Raw genomic sequence first — 25,094 nt, forward strand, 5'->3', positions numbered from 1 at the left:
CCCACGCGAGGCGGCGGGGCCGGGGGAAGCTGCGGGTCTCGGGTTCCCGGGGCCACGGCCGCGGCAGGAAGCGCGCCGGCCTGCAGCGCGGCCTAACCGCCTCGGCGCCCGCCCGCCTCCCCGGGCGCCTCCCGGGACGCGGAGCCCGTGCCGGCCCACCGTGCTGCTCCGGGCCCGGGCAGGTGAGGGTCGGAGGCGGGGCCCGCCTCGGCCGCCTCCGCGTCTCCCGACTAGTAGGGAAGGCTTATTTTGGCGTTCCACGGACGCTGGGACCCCGAGGGAAAGTGGCTCCAAGCAGTCCTTGTGGGGAATACGCGCTGCCGAGAGCCCTCCGGGTTGGGCCGAGCGTCTGAGAACGTATTTTCGTTTTGTGTTGCAAATACTTTCTGGTGGGTGAGTTTTGATCTCCCCCTCCCCCCCCCGCCTCCCCACGAAGTAGATTGGCCGGGAGGGGTGGGGGAAAGCGGGCCGCCGAGCCTTGATGGCCTGTGGAGGTGGCGGCGGCGGCGGCTTGGCTCGGTGTTGTGCTTTTGAAACTGTCGTCTCCTGCCTCCCAGGGGAAAGGCGTGTTCGCGCGGGGCTGAGCTGGGAGGTCGGGGAGGAAGAGGAAGTTACTGGAGCTGTCATCCTCTTGGACTCGGCCTCCTGCTCGGCTGGGGCTTCGGGGTGGACTGTGTTGTTGGAGGAGTTGAGCTGAGCCGTGGGTGTGCAGTGGCAGGCCAGCGCCACATTTTGGGAGATGCTCGGGATCCGCTGGTGATCCTCAAGACGGTCACGCTCGGCAGACACGTTTCCGAAGCCGCGTAGAGCAGGCGGCCTCTATTGTGTACTCGGTGTGTGCTCCTGGAAAGCTGCTGGGAGAACCGTCTGAAGCGAAACGCAGTTACCCAGATAAGTCCGCTGCTCACAGGCGTGCAGTGCGTTTCAGAACCGAATAGAAACGACGTTTGCATGATTATTCGCTGGCTTACTTTTATCGACTCCATCCTTTTCATGTTTGTAACTCGTTAGTCCTCACCAGAACCCTGCTGTGGATAAAGCCTTAATACGGATCCGGTGTTTGTAGGTTGCACTCTGTGTAATGGCCAGCGGTTGATTGTTTTTAAAACAGGTCTCGTGAAGAAATAGTGCATGCTGCTCACTGGGAAGAGAGGGAGGAGTGAAGAGGTGTTTCCTGTTAGCGCCACTACAAAAACAATTTAGCACTTGTAGTTTAAGGGGGAAAAACTCGTTTTACAAACGTCAGAATCTCATCTGTGTGATTTTTCTTAACTATTTTGACCTTTGACAAGGTATCCAGCATCTACAGGACTCCATTTTCTTGTCTGAAATAGAGTTAATACTTTATGACATTACAGTTCGTAAATTAGCATGGGAAAATGGTATTTGGTGCGTAGTAGATGCTTAGTTAAATTGTAGTTCTGCCTCTTGCAGCCTATCAGCGTGAATACCTAAGTAGTGATTACCTGGAGCAATATTATGTAACTAAGCTGAAAATCCTGACAGTGGAGTATTTCTGTCCTTTCCTTTCTCTGATCAACTTTTCACATGTTATATCTTTGGTATTTTTGAATTGCTCATCTCGCAGCTTTATTATTCTTGGGAGTTTTTGTTACATAGCCTTGGGAAAAAGTTTTCTGTTCCACGTAGCATATACGTTTCAGTGCAGGCAAGTGCTGAGGAGGATGAAGGCAGCAGAGTTACCTGAGAGTGTGAGTGCTGTGGAACATAGCTCACCGTGACCGATTCCTCACAAACCAAATCTTCCAGCATATTCTTCTGAATGAAAACGAAAATCCTGTGTCAATTGCTGGCAGTTTCCCATTTTCTGCTTTTTAAAGAGTCGTAAATGTGTGGTCCATTAAATTTTAATTGTATTGTGTGAAAAAAATAATTCTAGAGTTTTGCGGATTTAAATAAAGGCAACTGAGAGGTTAAAGGATCTTTTTTTGGTAAAGGCAGGACAAAGAGAATGTGGGAGGAGTTTCATTGGTTTCAGTTTAATGAAGCCTTATTATTTGTAACAACAATACGTTTTTGGGAAATCTCACTGGATTTTTCTAAAATTAGGACTAAGATTCCAAAATAGCTTTTACATTTAAATATTTATGTGAAGGGTAGTAGAAACAACTTTATAATGGACAAAATAATCTCTGGAATTTTAAAGAATTCTTACCTTAAAAACCGTAATTTCCAGTTCTGTAGTAACTATGAAATAGGAATGAATTTTGCTCTTAGTATTAGATCAAGTAATTTCATTAGATATTATGAATGATAATATATTGAAACAATTTTTTAAACCTGGATATAATTGGAGAAAACATTTCTCTGTAATCATGAAAACATGATACTGAACTATTACAGTATTTATACAGTGAAATTTACCATTAATAGTAGGATTGCTCATGCTAAATTGCACAGATTAGCAGAATTATGTTACACTAAAATCAAGGTAGAAAGTTGTTTAGGTTCTGAAATTAAATTTACTAAAAGGTTTTAAATGATCTTCCCCAAATACTCATTATTAATGCCTTTAAATAGGAATTGGAATACTTCAGAAGTCCGTCCCGTGTTCCTCAAAGCAGTGCTAATTTGTTAGGGTAGTCAGGTATTCCAGAATTTCAGGGGCTTAGTACATAGAGGTTTGTGCTTTTGCAAGACAGTATAGTGCAGGTGTTCTGGTTAGTAAAAAACAGTGGCTTTATTGCATGTGATCTTTAAGGATCTTGGTTCCTTAGATCTTGTGACTTCCCCATTGCCCACATGCCTGGAGTTCTACCTGTTGCCCACAGACCATTTATAAAGAAGACAGATATTTAAAAGGACAGATATTTCCCCAGTTTTATTGGCAATAATTTGTCACAGAGCCATATATATGTGTGTGTGTGTATAATATAATATTTTAAATAATATAAGGGGGATGGAAAATGTAGGCCCTGGTTGGTGAACAGCTTGGTCATCTCTGCCACAAGGGGCCTTTCACTGTTATTTTAGATGATGGAGATTTATGAAATTCTATCTAAAAGTCAATGATAATACTTCAGAATTGCTTCCCTTCTTCAAAGAGTAAAACTGTCCTTGGGGTCTGAGGGGGGAGTTGAGAGGAGGGAAGGGGGAGGGCCACAGAATGTAAAGGGATGTTCTTACCTGTGAGGGGCTTGAATGGTAAGTGAATTTCAGAAGCCCTTCAAGGATTTAGGTTTTACAGAGAAATTACGGTTGGATTCTGTAATCTTTAGTGGGCTTATTCATTACTGTTTTAGATTTTCATTGTGGCTTGCTGGGTTCTAGCCGAGTTATTTCTGTATTTTGCCATCAGTTCAGTTCAGTAGGGTAACACTCTGAATTTCATTTCCTCGGGTGTGGTTTCATAGGAAATAGTGTTTTTCTTTATATGCTTTTTTTTCTGTTGTTGGTGTGCAGCATTGCTGTTAGTATTTTATGTTTTCACAATAGTGAGTACCATTTGGTTGGACTGTAGGATGGCTTGTTGTTGCTGTTGCAGTGCCTCAAGTCGGGAGCATTAATATATTGGAACCTCAACCCAGAAGGAACAGTAAAACCATCAAGTGAACAACAAAAGATAATAATTAACTTGTGCTCACACTTCAGGATGAAAATACTACAACTTCCTTTGAGTGAATGCACTCTTAACAATGGACGTGGAGGGCCAACACACTAAGGGGTTTTTGTCTCTGGACAACTTGGTTTTTTTTTTTTTTTAAGAAAATTTCTTTTTTAAGAAGTAGAGTTACAGAGAGAGACAGCTGGTTCACTTCCCAAGTGGCCACCACAGCTGGGACTGGGTCAGGCTGAAGTCTAGAACTCTAGTGGATCACCCTTATGGGTGGCAGGGACCCAGCCAGTGGGACTGTTTTTCTGGGTGCATTGGCAGGGAGCTGAATTTGAAATGGAGCAGTTGAGACTTGAACTGGTGTCCACATGGTATGCCAGCATTATTACAGGTGACAGCTTAACGAGCTGCACCACATGCCAGCCTCAGAACAACTTTAATTTTGATTAAAATCACAGTATGTTTTTTATTGCCCAGGATTTTAAGAACTTTTTTTTTAAATAGTAGCCAAACATAAGGTACGGGCTTAGGATGTTTTCTGTGAACTTTTTAAAGATTTATTTATTTTCATTTATAGAGAGAAGAAGGGATACAGGTCATCTGTCCTCTGGTTCATTCCTTAAATGACTGCAATGGTCAGAGCTGAGCCAGTCCAAAGCCTGGAGCCAGGAGCCTTTTCTAAATCTCCTGCATGGGGTTGGGCCATCCTCTATTGCTTCCCCAGGCCATAAGCAGGGAGCTGTATTTGTGGTGGAGCAGCTGGGATGCAAATTGCCACTCATGGAATGCAGCATTGCAGGCAGGGGATTAGACAATGGAGCCACAGCACCAGCCCCCCCTTAAGAACATTTCTTGTTGCTGTTTTTTTTTTTTTTTTTTTTTTTTAAGTTGGACAGGCAGATTTATATAGATAAAGAGAAGGAAAAATCTTCCAACTGCTGGCTCATTCCCCAAATTGCCAGAGCTGAGCCGATCTGAAGCCAGGAGCTTCTTCCAGGGCTCCCATGTGGGTGACAGGGTTCTAAGACTTTGGGCCATCCTTTGCTGCTTCCCTAGGCCGTAAACAGGGAGCTGAATGGCAAGTGGAACAGCCAGAACACGAACTGGCACCCATATGGGATGCTGCTGCTTGCAGGTAAAAGATTAACCTGGCCCCCTTAAGAACGCTTTGGTCATCTGAAATATAGATCCCATATTTTAAGAGTCATCCTTCATTCTTCCATTCACCTAGTTCAAGTTGATAATTTATCTACTTTTTGTGTAGGAATGTCTTTTCTGGACATTTTATACAAATGGAATCTTTATATGTGTACTTTAATTTGTTGTGTTTTCAAGGGTACATCTGTGTAATTGTTTTTTATTCTTTTTATGGCTATAAATGATGCCACTTCATGGATATACCACATTTTGATTACCAGTTAATCAACTGATGAATATTTGTTTTTTTCTATTTTCTTGTCTATTGCAACTTGTAATCTGCCAACTTTGTGTCATACGTTTTCAGTTGTTTTAAGTATATCCCTAAGAATGAAGTTAGTATTACACAACATAATGGAACCATGGTCATTCAAGTTCAAACTGTTGAGGAATTTCTAGACTGCTTTCAAAAGCAGCTCAGTATCTTGCATTAGTATCAGCAGTACATGAGGGCTCCAGGTGCTCTAAGTCTGCGGGTTGTCTTGTCGCCATCCGTCTCCTGGTGGATGGGAAATGGCGCCTCTGTGTTTTGATCTGCCTTTCTTTTACTGCTAGTTTTACTGAGCATGTGTGAAAAGGCTCTCATTCTTTGCTTGTGTTTGTACTGAGCTACTTTTTATTATTCAGTTGTAAGAATCCTTAAATGTGATCTACATATACATACAGCTACATATGTTTTGCACATATTTTCTCCCTTCTTGTGAATCGCCTTTTTGCTTTCTTAGTGGTATCTTTTTATACACTAAAAGTTTCAGCTTGAAGTCAATGTTTTTGTTTTGTTTTGTTTTGTTTTGTTTTTCTAATTGACTTTGCACTTTTGGTGTCATGGCTAAGAAACCATTGCCTAGCTAAGATCACAAAAAACTTACTGTTTTTGTTCTAAATACTTTATGGCTTGCACTTAGGTCCTTGATCAGTTTGGACTTCGGAATAGGATATTATTGTGGAGGGAGTCTAACACTGCTCTGCGTGTGGGTCTCCACTTATTCCAGTCCCATGCGTTAGAAAGATTATTCTTTCCTCCATTGACTTCTCTTGTTGCTCTTGTCAGAAACCAATTGAATAGTCATCAAAGTTGGTTTGGAAATTTCAGTCCTTGTCTATTGATCTGTTTTATCCTTTTGCCTGTACCGTTGTGACTATTATTGCTTTTTAATTGAGAAGTGTGAGACTTGAGAATGTTTGTTCTTTTTCAAGATTATTTTGGTTATTTGGGTCTCAACATTTTCGTATCAGCGTTAGGGTCGGCTTTTCAGCTTCCTCGAGGAAACCAGCAGGAATTTGAATGAGGTTATGTGTTCAGTCTGTAGATGATTTGGGGGCATTGCCATCTCAACAGGAAGTTTCTCTGTGAATGTAAGATGTTCTCCTTTTTATTTTCTGTTTAATTGCTATCAATGATGTTTTATCGTTTTTAGAGTGTAAGTTTTATGTTCTATTGCATTTCTTCTCAAGTGTCTTATTTCTTTAGGTGAAATTTTAGATGGACTATCATTCTCAAGTAGTTCAGTGCAAGCATATAAAGACACTATTTTTATCTTGAGTCTCTATCTCTTGCTGAGCTTACTGGTTTTAATAGTTCTTACATAGATTCTGTAGGTTTGCATCACTTGCAAATGAAAGTATTTTCACTTTTTTTTTTCCAATGTGAGTGCATTTTATTTTATTTTCTTGCCTAACTGCCTTGGAAAGAACCTGCAACATGTCTTTGGAAAGAAGAGTCAAGAACAGACACTTGTAGGGCTTCCTTCTAGTGTCTGCTTGTAAGGGGAAAATGTTCAGTCTCCTGTTAAGTATAACGTTAACAGAATTCTCATAAATGCCTTTTATCAGAGTTATAGGCATATTTTTTCTGGTTTGTTGCAATTTTTTTTTGTGAAAGGATGTTAGAATTGAGTTTTCAAGAAAGTGTGGAATATAGGTCAGGAAATGAGAATATGTAGTGATGAATGGCAGATACGATATTAAATTGGGTGGTGAAAAAGAGCCAGACCCTCCCACCCTTCTTCCATCTTTGTTTTCCATTTCCAGTTTTTTTGCTGGTCTCTAATTTTTTTTTTTAAGATTCATTTTTTATTTTTATTAGAAAGGCGAATATACAGAGAGGAGAGACAGAGAGGAGGATCTTCTCCGATGGTTCACTCCCCAGGCAGCTGCAACGGCTGGAGCTGAACCAATCCGAAGTCAGGAGCCAGGAACCTCTTCCAGGTCTCCCACACGGGTGCAGGATCCTAAGGCTTTGGGCCATCCTCGACTGCTTTCCCAGGCCACAAGCAGGGAGCTGGATGGGAAGTGGGGCTGCTGGGATTAGAACCGACGCCCATATGGGATCCCGGTGAATTCAAGGTGAGGATTTTAGCCACTAGGCCACGCCCCGGACCCTAATAATGTTTTCATTAGTCTGTGTGCACATTTGGCTGGTCCTTAATCTTTCACCGAATATTTGAATGATTGAAATTTCTTGAGCACTGGAGAGTATTGTTTTGGGAAAAAAAGGTACTCAACAAAGAGTATGGGGTATTTCTAATTAGTGTGGTAGCTAAGTGTGGAGTGGAAACAGGTACCAGGAGCACTAACTCCCAGTGAGTGACTGCAGAATTGAAAGTGCCCTTACCTTCGCTGCACTGGATGAAGGCGTGCCTTGTGAAGCTAGCATCTATCAGTAGACCACCCCGTAACCCAAAACATTTCAGCATCAATAGTTTTGCTTTCGTAAATTTTCCTTATAGTGGCATCTTTTTTTTTTTTAAGATTTATTTGTTTTTATTGCAAAGTCAGATATACACAGAGAGGAGAGACAGAGAGGAAGATGATTCACTCCCCAAGAGACTGCAACGGGCAGTGTTGCGCTGAACCGAAGCCGGGGGTCAGGAACCTCCTCAAGGTCTCCCATGCGGATGCAGGGTCCCAAGGCCCCATAGTGGCATCTTAACCATTACACCAAACACCTGCTATTCCTCACACACCTTTGCCTTTGATCATTCTGATTATATTTAAAAAACAAAACAAAAAACTGCACATCTACAGGATCTATGCTATTGGAGTTTTGAATTTAGTATAGTGTTCTGCAACATTAACATTTACATTTGATTTAAATTAAGAAACAAAATGATGGGTCCAGCATAGTAGCCTCATGGTTAATATCCTTGTCTTACATGCGCCAGGACCCCACATGGGCACGGGTTCATGTCCCTGCTGATCCACTTCCCATCCAGCTCTCTGCTTGTGATCTGAAAAAGCAGTGGAGGATGGCCCTGTACCCACATGGCAGACCCGGAAGACGTTCCTGGCTTCTGCCTTTGGCTCAGCTCAGCTCTGGTTGTTGTCGCCACTTTGGGAGTGAACCAGCAGATGGAAGATCTTTCTCTCTGTCTCTCCCTTTCTGTAAATGTGACTTTCCAATAAAAATAAATAAATCTTACCAAAAAAAAGAAGCAATATGATGTAAGTTACACAGAGGATGATAACCTTGAAATACTTCAAAGAACTGAAATCACCAAAAAAGTGTATGTAATTTATTAGTAAATATTCAGTCTGTTTGCTATAAGCCATTATATTCAACATCCCGAAGAATAAAACAAAAATTGAAATGTACTCTGTTAATCAAGGAATAGGAATAACTCTTGTTGGATTACTGGGTATCAAGGACAGCATTGTTGCATAGTGAGTGATGTCTCCACCTGCAGTACTGGCAGCTGTATTGGCTGCCGCTTCAAGCCCTGTCTGCTGCACTTCTGATCCAGTTCCCTGCTAATGTGCCTAGGAACCCCGGATGCTTGGGCCCCTTGCACCCATATGGGAGACCCAGAGCAGCTCTGGACTTGTCCGACATAGCCCCAGCTGCTATGGCCATTTGAGGAGTAAGTCAGCAGGTGAAAGATATCTTTTCCTCTCTCACTTTCTCTCCTCCTCCTTTCCATCTCTGCTTTTCCTTCCCCTTTCACCATCTCATTATAATTATGCCTTTCACATAAATTTAAAAATGTAGTTAAACACTGTCAAGCCACTTCCTGGCTTTGTTATTTTAAATTTCTATTTATAATCAAATATTTATAAGGCAGAGATAAAGATAGATGATAGATAGATAGATAGATAGATAGATGGATAGATAGGTAATTTAGCCATTGTTTCACTTCCCAAATGCCTGCAGTAGCCAGACTGGCAGGTCAAAACCAGGATTAGACTTGATAGGGATCCAAGTCCTTAAGCCTTTGCCTGCTACCTCACAGGGTGTGTGTGAGCAGGAAACTGGAAGTGGATATGCTTCCTGAACTTTAACCCCAGGCCCTCCAATGTAGAATGTGAGTGTCCTAGTGGTTTTTTTTTTTTTTTTTTTTTTGCACTTTTTTTTTTTTTTTAATTATTTATTATTTAACTTCAGTAATTACATTGTATTATGTGACACAGTTACATAGATACTTGGGTTCTCCACACCCCTCCCCAAACCCTCCCACCATGGTGGATTCCTCCACCTTATTGCATAACCACAGCTCAAGTTCAGTTGAGATTTCCCCATTGCAAGCGTATACCAAACATAGAGTCCAGCATCTTATTGTCCCGTCAAGTTCAACGGTTTCTTAGGTATACCCTCTCTGGTCTGATGACAGAGCCAGCAGAGTATCATCCCAGTCAATTGAAAGCTCCAACATACCATCAGCAAAAATTTACATCATTATGGAATTAATTGACATAGTAATGAGTAACCAATATGTTAAAAGTAAATGCGGGTTCCCAGCCACCTTCTGTGACCACCTCACCTATACTTCAATTTTAGTTTATACACAACATATAACATTCAAAACATAACATGTTATACATAACATCATATCATCTTAAATTAAGGCAAACATGTGGTATTTAACCTTTTGGGATTGGCTCATTTCCCTTAGCATTATGGTTTCCAGTTTGGCCCATTTGGCCACAAAGAACTGCATTTTGTTTTTTTTAATAGCTGAGTAGTATTCCATGGAGTAGATGAACCATAGCTTTCTTATCCAATCCTCTTTTGATGGGCATTTTGGTTGTTTCCATGTTTTTGCAATTACTGATTGTGCTGCTATGAACATAGGAGTACATGTTGGTTTCTCATAGAACAAGTGTTCTGGATATATTCCTAGGAGTGCTATTGCTGGATCATACGGTATGTTGAATTTGAGTTGTTTGAATATTCTCCATACTGATTTCCATAGAGGCTGTACCAGCCTGCAGCCCCACCAGCAGTGGAGTAGGGTTCCCTTTTCCCCGCAACCTCGCCAACAAGTGTCGTTGGTGCTTTTATTCATGTGGGCCAGTCTTACTGGCGTTAGGTGGTACCTCATTGATGTTTTAATTTGGATTTCCCTTATTGCCAGGGAACTTGAGCATTTTTTCATATGTTTATTTGCCATTTGGGTTTGTTCCTTTGTGAAGTGTCTGCCCATTTCCCGTGCCCATTTCTTGAGTGGCTTGTTTGTTTTGACATTTTGGTTGTTTTGTAGCTCTTTGTATATTCTGGATATTAGCCCTCTATCACCTATGTCGTGTGCGAAGATCTTCTCCCATTCTGTGGGTTGCCTTTTTACTTTGTTGATTGTTTCTCTAGCTGTACAGAAGCTTCTTAGTTTGATGAGGTCCCAATTGTTTATTTTGGTCTTGATTTCTACTGCATCTGGAGTCTTTTTTAGGAAGTGAGGGCCTACCCCTAAGTGTTCCAGTGTGTTTCCAACATTTTCTTCCAAAAGTTTGAAGGTTTCTGGATGTAGGTTTAGATCTGTTATCCATTTAGATCTGATCTTAGTGTATGGTGAGAGATGTGGATCTATTTTTTTGTTTCTGCAGGCTATCAACCAGTTGTCCCAGCAGCATTTATTGAACAGACCTTCCCATTTGCCTGGGTTGTTGTTTGTCTTTTTGTCAAAGATTATTTGGCTGTATCTGTGTGGGTTTCCTTCTGGCGTTTCTATTCTGCTCCATTGATCTTCCTCTCTATCTTTGTGCCAGTACCACGCTGTTTTGATAACCACTGCCCTATAGTATGTCCAGAGGTCCGGAACTGTGATTCCCCCTGCTAACTTCCTGTTCTTCAGGATAGTTCTAGCTATCCGTGGTTTTTTGTGCTTCCAGATGAACCTTTGGATCATTGTTTCCAGTTCCATGAAGAATATTTTGGGCAATTTGATTGGGATTGCGTTGAATGTATATATTGCTTTTGGCAGTATAGACATTTTAATGATATTGATTTTACCTATCCAGGAGCATGGGATATTACTCCATCTTTTGAGGTCTTGTTCAATTTCTTTTTTAAGCAGATTGTAGTTTTCTTCAAATAAGTCTTCTACATTTTTGGTTAGATTTATTCCCAGATATTTCATACTTTTCTCTGTTATTTTGAATGGTATCTTGCTGGTTAAGTCTTTTTCCATCTTGGGGCTGTTCGCATACACTATGGCTGTTGATTTTTGTTCATTAATTTTGTACCCTGCCACTCTACCAAACTCTCGTACAAGTTCTAGCAGTCTCTGTATTGAGTCTCTTGGCTCTTCTACATAAAGAATCATATCATCTGCGTATAGTGAGAGCTTGACTTCTTCGTTTCCCATTTGGATTCCTCTGATTTCTTTTTCTTGTCTTATGGCCTCAGCGAGTACCTCTAGGACTATGTTGAATAGTAGTGGAGAAAGTGGACATCCCTGTCTTGTTCCAGATCTCAGTGGGAAGGGTTCCAGCTTTTCTCCATTCAGTATGATGCTGGCGTTGGGTTTTTCATATATTGCTTTAATTATGTTGTGGATTTTTCCATCTATGCCTACCTTGGTTAGGGTTTTTAGTAGGAAGTGATGTTGGATTTTGTCGAAAGCTTTTTCCGCATCTATTGATACTATCATGTGATTCTTGTTTTTCAGTTTTTGGATGTGGTGTATCACATTTATAGATTTTCGAATGTTGAACCATCCCTGCATTCCAGGGATGAATCCTACTTGATCTGGATGAATGATCTGTCTGATGTGTTTTTGAATTCTGTTGGCTAGGATTTTGTTGAGAATCTTAGCATCAATGTTCATCAAAGAGATAGGTCTGTAGTTTTCCTTCTCTGTTAGTTCTCTGTCTGGTTTTGGGATTAAGGTAATGTTGGCTTCATAGAATGAGTTTGGAAGGGTTGCCTCTTTTTCTATTGTTTTGAAGAGTTTGTAGAGGATTGGGGTCAGCTCTGTTCGGAATGTTTTGTAGAATTCTGGAGTGAAGCCGTCTGGGCCTGGGCTTTTCCTTGTTGGGAGGTCTTTAATCACTGATTCAATCTCTACTTCAGTTATGGGTTTGTTCAGGTCGTTTGTTGCCTCTGGGCTAAGTTTTGGCAAGTGGTAGAAGTCTAAGAACTTTTCCATTTCTTGGTGATCTTCTGATTTGTTGGAGTACAGTGCTTTGTAGTAATTTCTGATTATGGCCTTAATGGATGCGGTGTCTGTTGTTATGTTGCCTTTTTCATCTTTGATGCTGTTAATTCTTGCCTTCTCTTGTTTTTTCTTTGTCAGTCGGGCCAGTGGGGTGTCTATCTTGTTTATCTTCTCAAAAAACCAGCTTTTTGATTCATTGATTTTGTGTATGGTTTTTTTTATTTCTATCTGGTTGATTTCCTCCCTTGTTTTGATGATTTCTTGTTTCCTATTGTGTGTGGGGCTCTTCTGCTGTTGTTTTTCCAGTTCCTGGAGGTGTGTGTTTAGTTCCTGTATTTGGCGCCTCTCTTGGGCCTTGACATGAGCTCCAATTGCGATGAGTTTACCCCGTAGCACTGCTTTGGCAGTGTCCCACAAATTTTGGAATGTTGTGTCAGAGTTTTCATTGGTTTCCATAAATTTTTTGATCTCATCTTTAATTTCTTCTCTGATCCATTGTTCGTTTAGTAGCATATTGTTCAGCCTCCAAGAGTTTCTGTATTTCCTGGGGCATTTTGAATTGCTGATTTCCAGCTTCATTCCGTGGTGGTCTGAGAGGGTACATGGTATGATTCCTATCTTTTTGAAGTTATTTAGGTTTGCTTTGTGTCCTATCATGTGGTCGATCCTGGAGAAGGTGCCATGTACTGCTGAAAAAAATGTATAATCTGTGGCCTTAGGGTAAAAAATTCTATAAATGTCAACCAAGTCCAGTTGTTCTATTGTTTGTATGAGTTCTGTTGTTTCTTTGTTGAGTTTTTGTTTTGTTGATCTGTCTATAGTTGTTAGTGGGGTGTTAAGATCACCCACTATTATTGTGTGCATATCTATGTCTCCCCTTAAGTCCGTGAGTAATTGCTTCACGTAGCTAGGTGCGTTTGAATTTGGTGCATATATGTTCACAATGGTAATTACTTCCTGATGGATCAGTCCCTTCACCAATATATAATGTCCTTCCCTGTCCTTTTTGATGTGTGTCAGATTGAAGTCCACATCATCTGAAATTAAGACAGCTACCCCAGCCTTTTTTTCTCGTCCATTGGCATGAAATATCTGTTTCCAACCTTTCACTTTCAGCTTCTTTGAATCTCTTCTGGTTAGATGTGTCTCTTGTAGGCAACAGATAGTTGGGTGCTGTTTGATAATCCATTCTGTTAATCTATGCCTTTTGATTGGTGAGTTCAGGCCATTTGTGTTGAGAGTTAAAATTGAGAGGTTGTGATTTTGCCCTGCCATACTTGTTTTTGTGGGTGTTGATATCTGTGTTATTGCCCTTCCTTGTGTGGACTTTAGTGGGGAGACCTTCCTGTTTGCCATCTTTGCTTATGATTCACCTCCTTTTTTTCTGGAATTAGTGCATTTCTAAGGAGATTTTGTAGAGCTGGTTTTGTGCTGGCATATTCTTCTAATTTCTCTTTGCTGTGGAAGTATTTGATTTCGTTCTCAAATATGAATGAGATCTTTGCTGGGTACAATATTCTTGGTTGACAGTTGTTCTGATTCAGGATTTGGAAGATCTTTGTCCATTCTCTTCTTGCTTGTAAGGTCTCTTCAGAAAAGTCAGCCGTGATCCTGATTGGTTTTCCCCGGTATGTGATCTTTTCTCTGCTTCGTACTTGTCTCAGGATTCTTTCTTTGTCTTCGTTGGAGTGGAACTTGAGCACCATATGTCTGGGTGAAGATCGCTTTGGGTCATATCTGCTGGGAGTCCTCTGACCGTCCTGGATTTGAGCTGGATTCATGTTCCAAGTGTTTTGAAAGTTTTCCTGTATAATTTCGTCGAGCACCATTTGCATTCCTGATTCTTTTTCCGCTCCTTCAGGAAGGCCAATAATCCTAATATTTGATTTTCTGAGGTTGTCTTTCATTTCTTGTATGGTCTTATTGGCTTTGTTCAGACTTGTCTCCAGCTGTTTCATGAACTGGGTGTGTTCGTTTTGTGTGTCTTCCGTTTCAGAGATCCTCTCTTCTGCTGTATTTGTTCTGTTGGTTAGGCTCTCAATTTTGTGCTCTAAGTCAAGGATTTTACTTTTCATTTGTTGTATTTCTGAGGCTATGTGGTTCTTGAATTCCTTGAAGTCCTCCCAATTCTTCTCATTGTCTCTGACATATTTTAACATTATTTTTTTGAATTCCTTGTCTGGTAGATCTTCTATGTCTTCATCTCGCATCTCCGAAATAGACATTGGCTTTCGATCCTTTATTGGTAGGGTGTTGGCACTCTCATCTGGATCATTACCTTTTCTGGTATTTCTTCCCATTGTGTTAGTGTTTCTTTTTTGAGAGACCTAGGCACCAGTGTGCTGAGGGGTCTCCAAGCACTATCCTGTAGAGATCGGAGTCTGCAGGCGTGGAGTAGCAGGGTGTGGGAATTTTCAAGGCACTTTTGGTGCGTCTCCAGAACACTGGACCTCAGGGCGCCTCTTCCAGGGCCCAGAGGATTCAAAGCGCACTCTCAGCTCGTCCCCTACAGGTATGCTACCACAGGGCGTGGGGGAGTGAAGGCACTCTCTGTGCGCGCACCCTGTTTACTGGATCACAGGGCTCGGAGCAAGGGACTATAGTGCGTGTTCCAGGTGCTCTCTGGAAACGCCTCCTGCGCAGGTCCGCCCACCCCAGCACTTGCAGGGGACCGACCGCCCCTGTGCTAGCAGGGAACTGCCCAGCCCAGAGGCGTGCTTGGGTTCCTGTGGGATAGCACCGCCCAGCTGAGTGCCACACCGCAAAGGCACAGGGGAGTATCCAGTGTGCCTTTTGCCTTTCTCCCAGACACAGTTTTGGCAGTCTCAAGGCACTCGCCCTGTGTCTCTAGAGGCTGGAGCCTGGGGGGGGGAGGGGCGGGGAGGCCAATTGTGTTCAGGCTCTGTCCGTGCCCCTGGGGGGCCAACTCCCGAAGCCTCCAACCCACCACTGTCCCCACCCAACTCACTCAAACCTCAGGTTCTTGCAGTCTGCCTCTTCCTCTGGTGGGAATCCTGGCCGCCAGTGCGTCTCCCGACTGCTGCGTCCGTTGCTGGTCTCCGCGCGGGTCGCGATGGAGCCTGGAGGCTGTGGCTGGTGCAGGTCCCGGGGGTTGGCAACCAGGGTGGGCAGATGCCGGCGGGTCCCGGTGATTCAGGGTCCTGGTGTCCGCAGCGGGGCAGGTCCTGGCGAGTCCTGGTGACCAGGGTGAGCAGATGCCAGCGGGTCCCAATCTCCTCCGGTCCTCACGGCCACAGCGTCTTCAGGTCGGTCTTTGGGTGGGTTCGGCGGCTTTCAGCGTCTGCACTCAGAGGTGACTCAGCAGGTCAGGAGCGGAAAGTCGTCTTCCCTGTCCTTTGCTTTGTTTTTCCCTGGTTGCTCTTCCGAGTTGTGTGGATTTTTTTGGCTCCACACTGTCCAGGGAACTTCACGTTCTTCTCCCTGTAGTTCTATGCTGCTCCACTTACGCTTTTGTCGCGTTCTAGCCCTCTCTGTCTGTGAGCTCTCTCACAGTCTTCCTCCTATGTCGGCCATCTTGCGAGTCTGCCCTAGTGGTTTCTTAATTGTTGTGCCGAATGCCTGAAGTTACTACTGTGGCCTGTTACTAGGACGCATACAAGTATATTTATATGCTCACGATTACAGTTGGATGTGTTGAATCTCCACACTCCTAATACTACCTGGACCTGCGGGATATTTGAATATGGGTCCAGCAAACAAGTGAAGGCAAAATATCCCAGTTGACAGAGTAGCCTAAGTGCTGTTGTACACAGAGCTCATGGATTTTATTTTATTTTTATTTATTTTTTTAAAGATAATGTTTATTTTTATTGGAAAGTCAGATTTACAGAGAGAAGAGACGAAGGTCTTCCATCCACTGGTTAACTCCCAGGTAGCCACAACTGCCGGAGCTGAGCCAATCCGAAGCCAGGTGCCAAAACCCAGGTGCCAAAAGCCAGGAGCTCTTCTGGGTCTCCCACACGGGTGCAGGTCCCAAGGCTTTGGGCCGTCCTCGACTGCTTTCCCAGGCCACAAGCAGGGAGCTGGATGGGAAATGGGGTTGCCAGGATTAGAACCTGTGCCCATATGGGATCCTGGTGTGTTCAAGGTGAGGACTTCAGCCACTAGGCCACTGCAACGGGCCCAAGAAGTTGGGTGTTCTTTTCCTGCTTTCCCAGGCCATTACATTAGCAGGGAGCTGGATTAGAAGTGAAACCACCAGGACTTGACTACGCCCTCATATGGAACACATTGTAGGTGTCGGCTTCATCTGTAAACCACAACACGAGTCTCCAATCAAGTGTGACACACAGAGTAGGGGCTTACTGTAGTGTTAGACATGTAGTGGGAACTTCAGTGTTTATTAATGAATAAGCAAATGGTACTGCTAACAGTGAAAATTACATCAACTTTTTTTTGCATCAAGTTTGTAGTTGCAGAGACAAGTTCAGATTCAATGATATGAATGGGAAATTAAGTTTACTTCTGGCTATCTTCTGGGGTCTGAATGGGAATTTGAAGCTAATAAGAGCCTGGAGCATGATTATAGGTAGGCTTAGTGCTTTGGATAAAAAATTTCAATGTGATTTTCAGGTCATTGACACAAGGATTTCAACTCTAAAGCAACAGGTGGTGGTTAAAATTCACACACTGTCACATTAGGTGCAGGAGGTAAGAAGCTGCTGGTGATGCTTGCATCCCTTATTGCAGAGCTTGGGTTCAAGTCTCAGCTCTGCTTCTGCTCCCAGCTTCCTAGTGTGTACCTTGACAGGGAGCCGGGGAAGGCAGAAGTACTTAGGCTTCTATCACCCACGTAGGAGATCCAAACATGGTTCCTAGCTCCTGACTTCAGCCTGCCCTGGCTCTGGGTTTTGCAAACATTTGGAGAGTGAACTAGCAGGTGGAAGATCCCTCTTTATCTTTGTTTCTCTGCCTCTATAATATAAAAATTTTAATAAAATCCATGAACTGTGATGTGTAATATATGGTTTTGTGTATAATGCAGTTGTTTAGACTAACAGTACTACAGATTTCCAAAATCTCATCATTAATCAGTATTGTTTAAGACACTGAGAGCCATGGAATGATTTGAGCAGAATGGCGGTGACAGTTTGAAACTTAAAAAAAAAATTTATTTATTTATTTGAAAGGCAGAGTTAGAGAACGTGCGAACTATAAGTTCATTTGATGGTTCACTCTCTGAAGATTGTAACAGCCAAGGCTGAGGCTGGGCAGAAGCAGGGTGCCCCACACTCCTTGTGGGTGTCCCACATGGTTCGTGGGGGGACAGGACTTTCCCAGACACTGTAACAGGAAGCCAAATGAGAGGCAGAACAGCTTAGACGCAGGTTTGGCGCTCTGGTGTGTAATGTCAGCAACACATGTGGTGGCTTAACTTGTTACATCGTAGCCCTGATCCCTGGAAAAAAAAAATTTTTTTTAAGGTTAATGTCGTTGAGGCATACAAAAGCAGTTGAGAAGAAACTGGGTGGAGACAGAACTTTTAAAGATTAAGGTATAAAGTGATACAAGATCAGATTTAGGGGCTGGTGCTGTGGCACTACAGCCTAAGCCTCTACTTGTGGCTCCAACATCCTGTGTGTGTACCAGTTCATGTGCCTGCTACTCCACTTTCAATATGGCTTTCTGCTAATGTGCCTAGAGAACAACGGAGGTGGCCCAAGTACCTAGGCCCTTGCATCCACATGGGAGGCTTGGAAGAAGCTCCTGCTACTAACGTTGGACCAGCCTAGCTCTGGCCTTTGTAGTCATTTGGGGAATGAACCAATAGGTGAAAGAGCTCTCGCTATCTCTCCTCTCTCTGTAACTCTAATTTCTACAAACAAAGAAGTAAGATTTGTGTTAGGAAGGAAAAGGAATCTTTGAAGTGACACTGGTGATTGAATGTGAAGGAAAAGTCAGACACATGACAGAACAGAAGGAAGAGTTCAGGGGGCAGTTATGGAATTTATGTTAAACAGATTGATGATTTCGATGGTTACCTGAACTTGGGTGCTATCTAGTTTTATGCCTGAATAAATAAAATATTCTTAAGATTGAGTTTCTTTGGGATTGGCATTGGGGTGCAGTGAGTTGAGTCTGCTCTTTGTGGCATTTTCTCTTTTGGGCATTGGTTTCTGTCCTGCCTGTTTCACTTCAGATCTGGCTTCCTGCTAGTAGCCTGGACAAAACCAAGAGTGATTAAAACAGTACCTGGGCTCCTGCCACTTATGTGGGAGACCAAGAAAGAGCTGGCTTCACCATGGGCCAGCCCTGGCCGTTGAGGCCGTTTGGGGGAATGAGCCAGGGGATGGAAAATCTCTTTCTGTTTCCTTTCTCTTTCTGTCTCCAGCTGTATCTTAAGCAAAATACTTTTCTGAAAAGTTAAATAGTTATAAAAATTAAGTCAGAGTTACAGAGAGATGGGGGGGAGAGACAGATCTTGCATCCGCTGGTTCACTTCCCAGAAGGCTAGCTACAATGACCATGATGGCACCAGGCTGAAGCCAGGAGCTTCTTTTAGGTCTCCTCTGTGGGTAGCAGGGCTCAGGCACTTGGAGCATCTTCTACCTTTCCAGGTGCATTAGCAGGGAGCTGGATCTGAAGTGGAGCTGCCAGGACTTGGACTGGAATCCTCATGGGGTTCTGGCACTGCAGGCAGTGGCTATACCACAGGGCCGGAATCAATAAATAAGTCTTTCAGGAAAAAAGATTGGTTTTCCTTCCTGCCACTGATTTTGTTTTTTTTAGAATGATGTAATTATTTAAAAGGCACAGTGTCAAGCAGAGAGATTTTCTATCTGTTGATTCATTTTACACGTGGCTGCAAAAGCCGGAGCTGGGCCCGGACCAATGCCAGGGACTTGGAACTCCATCTGTTCTGTACGTAGGTGACGAGGACTCCAGTACCCTGGGCCTTCTTCCGTGCCTTTTCAGGCACGTTAACAGGGAGCTTGCTTGGAAGCTGGACAGTTGGATCTCAGAAACAGTGTGGATGCTGGCATTGTAGGAAATGGTAACCTGCTGTGTGTACCAAAGTTCTGGTTCCCTACGTCGTCTGAATAGCTAGATCTATGCTCTGGTTTCTCTTCAAAGTGTGTAAATTTTTTGCCCTTTAAGTAACAAGATCAGTGTGTGTAATAACTGCCATCATTTTAAACTCTTAAGTGAATGGATAACATTTTAGATTTCTGTAGCAATTGTAACATATAGAATGTAATTATTGTGTATAAAAATCAGAGGTCTTGGGCCCAGCGCGATGGCATAGTGGTTGAAGTCCTCGCCTTGCACAACTGGGATCCCATGTGAGCACTGGTTCTAATCCCGGCAGCTCTGCTTTCCATCCAGCTCCCTGCTTGTGGCCTGGGAGAGCAGTTAAGGAAGGCCCAAGGCTTTGGGACCCTGCACCCACGTGGGAGACCTGGAGGAAGGTCCTGGTTCCTGACTTCGGATTGGCTCAGCTCCAGCCATTGCGGTCACTTGTGGAATGAATTATTGGACGGAAGATCTTCCTCTCTGTCTCTCCTCCTCTCTCTATATATCCGACTTTCCAATAAAAACAAATAAATCTTAAAAAAAAAACAGAGGTCTTGTTAATTCTATGGAGATTGAATAGGTTGTGAAAGAGGTTTTACATTTTAACTAGAAGTCAGTGAATTTAGTGTTTTTTAAAGGATTTTTTTATTTGAAAGTAACAGTGATTTTTTTGTAAAGATTGATTTATTTTTATTGAGAAGGAAAATTTTACAGAGAAGGAGAGGAAGAGAGAAGGATCTTGCAAGCGCTGGTTCACTGCCTAAATGGCCACAATGGCTGGAGCTGAGCCAGTCTGAAGCTGGGAGCTTCTTTCAGGTCTCTCCCTTATGTGTGCAGAGGCCCAAGGGCTTGAACCATCCTCAGCAGCTTTCCTAGGCTGCAAGCAGGCAGCTGAATGGAAGCAGAGCAGACGGGGCATCAGCTGGCATCTCTATGGGGTTTAGTGGTCGCAGGGAGATGATTAGCCAGTTGAGCCATTGTGCCGGGCTCCAGTAATGTCCCTTCTTTCTTTCCTTCCCTTCCCTTGCTTTTCTTCTTCTTTTTTAAATTTGTTTTTTATTTGAAAGGTAGGTTTACAGAGAGAAGAAAGAGAATAAAAGAGATTTTCTATCTACTGAAGATAGAAGGGGTAGTGATGTAATTTTTTGTTTATGTGTGTATATAATATGCATGATTATGTATAATCTCAGGTTCTCTTTCTCTGAGATTTATAGAGCCTAGGTTAATGCTTTATATATTTTTGTTTGAAAGGCAGAAGGAGGAGGAAAAAGAAAGGGAGGGAAAGGGAGGAGGAGGGGAAAATTGTTTCACATCTCAAATGTGCATTTCGTCTGGAGCTGGGAAGGTTGAGACTGCAGTTGCAGGGCGGTCCTCTGCTGCTTGCTGGGTGGGGCAGGATCGGGGAGTCAGAGTCAGGGTGGGGTCCGAGCTCCAGCTTGGGCGCTGTGGCATCCTAACTGCTGTGCCAGATGCTTGCGCTCCATGTGAATCTTCGTATTGTCTCCTGGTTTCTTGGTATTTTTGTCTTAGCAATGTGTTTTTCTTGCAAATGGTAATGTTTGTATTGTGTTACGTCTGTTTTGGGAAGTATTACTTGTGAAAAAGGTATTCAAGTGACAGTGACTGGAGAGTGTTTTTATCTTCCTTCTTTCCCTCCTTCTCTCCCTCCCTGCCTTTCTACTAGAGACCAATTCTGTTAGTAGTGGAATACTTAAAAGATTTACTTATTTAATTGAAAGACAGAGTTAAAGAGAGGGGGACTCTCACAAGCACGCACACCACCTCCCCCCCATCTTGCATTCCCTGATTCACTCCCCAAATGAGAGGAAAAAAGAGAGGGAGCAATATCTTCATTCCCCGGTTTACTCCCTCATTGACTGGAAATGCTCCGTGAGGGCTGAGGCTGGACTGGAGCCAGGAGCTTTTGGGCTCGCCCAAGGGGGCATGCAGTCCCAAGCATTTGTGCCATCCTCCACTGCTTTCTCAGGCAGGTTAGCAGGGAGACGGATCAGAAGTAGGGCAGCCCATAGGCACTCACATGGGGCCGACATTGCCATGCTTCAACCTTCTGTGCCACAGTGCTGCCCTATCATTATTTGTTGTGAGTTAAATGTATTTACAAAGTCATGCTAACATAGCATAGACATACTGACTATAATTTTTTAACCTTGCTTTTTAAAATTTAGTAACTGTTTTCCTATCAGTAAGTATCCCTCATACTTTTAAAAAACTTGTAGTATTAAAAATTGAGGCTTATGTATTATATAACAACAGATTAAAGTGTATACTTTAGTAATTTATTATTTTGTGAACCATCATTGCTAGAGTGTTCCACTTTAGCTCCTCAATTCATCCCTTATCTGTATCAATAAGTTCTGGTTCCCTTATTCTCTGGCACTTATCTTTTGTTCTTATGAATTTATCTATTCCTGACATTTAATGTAAGTGACTCATATGATATGTGGTCTTTCATGTCTGGCTTCTTTGAACATAGTATTTTCAAGATCAATCCATGTTGTAGAATAAACTAGTATTTTATTGCTTCTTATAGCTACATAAAATGTCTTTATGTGTATATGAGCGTGTGTGGGTATTGTAAATCTGAGAACTCATGGGTTTTTACAGGTATATGTTTATGTCTTTTGGGTATATCACCAGGTGTGGGATTGCTGGGTCATAATGGTACTTTGTTTAATTTTTTGAAGAATTAACGAACTATTCAGCATCAGCTATACCATCTTATAATGACTTCTTCCTAATTAATTTTATTGATGAGCCACCATTTAATCCCTTAATGACTGACAGCTTGTTTTTGGTTATTTGTCAACACTAATGAAGTGAAAAGAATGTGTAGGTACTTTTTTTTTAATTGCTTAGTTTTATTTGATAGGCAGAATTACAGAGGCAAGGAGAGACAGCTGGTTCAGTCCCCAAATGGGCCTCAGTGGCCAGGGCTGGTATGAAATCAGGAGCCAGGAGCTTCTTCCTTGTCTCCTAGTGAGTGCAGGGGCCTGGGGACCTAGGCCATCCCTGTTGCTTTCTTAGACCTTTAGCACGGAACTGGATCCGAGGTGGAGCAGCTGGGACTTGAATCAACACCCATGTGGGATACTGGCACCATGGATGGAGGCTTAGCCTACAGGCTGTGATGCCGGTTGCTGCTTTATACTTATGTGAAAGAAAAAGTTTCTAGAAGTGGACTTCTTTGATCAAAATAATTACACATTTAAAATTTTAATATGTGTTTTCAGGTTGTTAGGAATGCATAAAATTGTACTTCTTTCAGTTGTGTGATGAATGCCCATAAGCCTAGACATCTAGTCACATCATTCGTTTTTTCCATTAGTTTTTGAGGGTCTGTGTTTATAAGTTTTTGTCTAATAGCAAGGACACTTTTTTCCCCACAATTTTTAGAGGTACCCTATTGTCTGACTTACCTGATCATGACCTTTACCCCCCAAATTTTTCTGTTGGGATGTTCTTACTGATTTGTAATATTTATGCTTTAGAAACATTACCTCGTTATCCATGGAAATATTCTGTAGACTTAGTTTTCTGCTTTAGATTTTATTTTAGACATTACAGACTTTGAAATACCATTTAATATGTCATTTTAAAAAAGCAGCATTTGCCTTAGAACTCTGTGCAGCCCAGGATCGTTTTCTGCTTTCTTCTAGGAATGTGTAAAATTCAGCTAGATGTAGTTTCATGGAATCCCGGATTTGTGTTCAGACTTCGCTGTGTTCAGCTTGCAGTGCAGTCGCTAGCTCTGACATGCGGGATGCTACACGGCTCTGCACTGCAGCCCCTAGCCTTAACATGCAAAGCATCAACATTCGGATGGGAATTTTAGCGCAGTTAAATGAGATAAAGCATGGAAATCTTGTAGCTTACTGGCTGGGCACATACTGGGTATTTGGTGCATGATTTCCTATATATTAAGTCTTCCTTCAGCCCAGTTAAAATCTGGTCCAGAAGCAAAGAGGGGAGAAAGTTTCAAGAAATAGTGTGGGCCTCAGATTTTTATTTTATTTATTTATTTTCATTACTTTTTATGTATGTGACAGTATTACAGGGAAGTGGGGAGAGAAGAATTTTTAGGAAAACTAAGTACTTTTGTAAGTACTTGGCTCTTGTGCAATAAAGTTAGTAATAGACTTGGATTGTGCATCATTAGGTTTTAGAAAGTGATACCCTTTAATCTGGGTAACTGCCTACAGTTTCACATATGTTTGCTGTCTTTTTGTCAGCTTCAAAATAAGAAGGAAATTCTGCATTGGTTAGCTCAGGAGGAAGGTAATGACTCACAAAACAGGAAACCTTCTTTTTGACCTTTGATGAGTTTGTGAAATTGGCATTTTTGACTGCAGGGCTGAAATGTGGAAGAACATCATACTTAGTTTGTTAATTTCGTAGAGTGTCTCCTTGCCAGGAATATGTGGATTGCAAGTTAAATCTGCCTGTGTGGGAAATGATGAACAATACTCTTCCTTCTGCTGACAAAATCTGGATATCTGCTTTTCGATGGCTGTTTTTGCTTTCACATAGGGTCAATGGATCCTTTTCCTGGAACCAACTTGACTCAAAGCTTTTATAAGCTCTCTTGTTCTTCGTCTTTATAAGCAACTATTTTAGGAACTGTTTTCAAGTTGACACCCCTTCCCTTCAAACCTTTTCCGCTAGTACAAACCTTTTTGGCAGTGCTTTCTGTGAGTAGGGTGGATACTCTTGTCAGGTGTTTATTTATGCTCGAAGCTGAGGGAGGGCTAAGGCTTTGTTTAATGCTTTGCATCAATGTGAGTCAGCATCGTCTTTACCTTTCTTTTAAGTTCTTTGAAAATCAAGATGATGTTCCTGAATGGAAATTTTCTTTGTAGTTTCACATTTATTCCAGTTACTAAGATTTTTCTGCTTTAATTTTATTTGCAAGGCGTAGAGAATCATTGAGACAGATAGCTACCATTTATAGTTGTGCTTCCTGAAGACCCTCAGTGGCTGGTGTTGGGCCAGACTGAAGTGGAAGTTGGGAATTCAGTCCAGGGACCCCACTGGGTTGGCAAGGATCCAGCTACTTGCACCACCCCAACCACTCCCCAAGGTGCACATTGGTAGGAGCTAGAATCTAGAATCGAGAACCAAGCTAGGACTGTAACCTAGGAACTCTTACAGGGGATAAAGGTAGCCTTCCTGGCTCAGCTGTTGGGTGTGCCTATTCCTCTGCTTTTAACAGAAATTTATAGATTCCCATATGTCTTTTCTACATTCTGATTAGGTTTGGACACATATTTACATATGTATTTGATATGATTACCTAACATTGAAGTATTGTATAACTTGATTCAGATTTAAAGTCAGGAATAGCTATTACAATTATTCTTAGACTCTAACATTGTTTAGAATTTTATATTTGTGGTTTGATTTAAAATATTTTATCAAAGAAAAAGCTGAAATAATTAGGAAATTTATTCAACATGAAAATGGTTTCTCAATTAAACCGTTAGTTTTAGGATCAGTGCTGTTATACAGCAGGTTAAGCTGCTGCTAGCAGCTCTGGCATCCCATACGAGTGGCAAGCTTGAGTTTTGGCTGCTCCACTTCTGAATCACAAAAGGAAAAGATTATTTGAAAGGCAGAGTGACAGAGGGATTGACAGATAAAAAACCTTCGATAGCTGCAGCTAGGCCAGGCTGAAGCCAGGCGTTTTGAACTCCATCCAGGTCTTCTGTGTGCCTGGCAGGGGCCCAGGTATTTGGGTTATCTTACACTGAGCTCCCAGGTACATTAGCAGGAAGCTGAGTATCCTGCACACAAACAGTATTTCAGTGTGGGATGCAGATAGCCAAAGCCGTGGTTTACACTATGCCACAAAACCGACCCCCTCAAACCATTTTTCTTACTTATTTCAAGATCTATGTTAG

The 25,094-nt window shown here is 42.4% G+C and overlaps 1 protein-coding gene across 5 annotated transcripts in view; it reads left to right on the plus strand.

Annotated features, from left to right (window-relative positions):
• CNOT6L (CCR4-NOT transcription complex subunit 6 like) overlaps window positions 1–25,094 on the plus strand; it is a 99,620-nt gene that overhangs the window by 913 nt on the left and 73,613 nt on the right. The window contains exon 1 of one of the 5 annotated variants that reach the window (XM_058667179.1): window positions 501–917. The exons of 3 other annotated variants lie outside the window; for them this stretch is intronic. The gene's annotated coding sequence lies outside the window, so the exon portion shown is untranslated. Of the gene's footprint in view, window positions 1–500; window positions 918–25,094 lie in introns of those variants that run through there. One more of the 5 variants, XM_058667180.1, reaches the window with a different exon arrangement.

This window comes from Ochotona princeps, chromosome 7 (assembly GCF_030435755.1).
Source record: "Ochotona princeps isolate mOchPri1 chromosome 7, mOchPri1.hap1, whole genome shotgun sequence".
Classification (NCBI taxonomy): Eukaryota; Metazoa; Chordata; class Mammalia; order Lagomorpha; family Ochotonidae; genus Ochotona; species Ochotona princeps.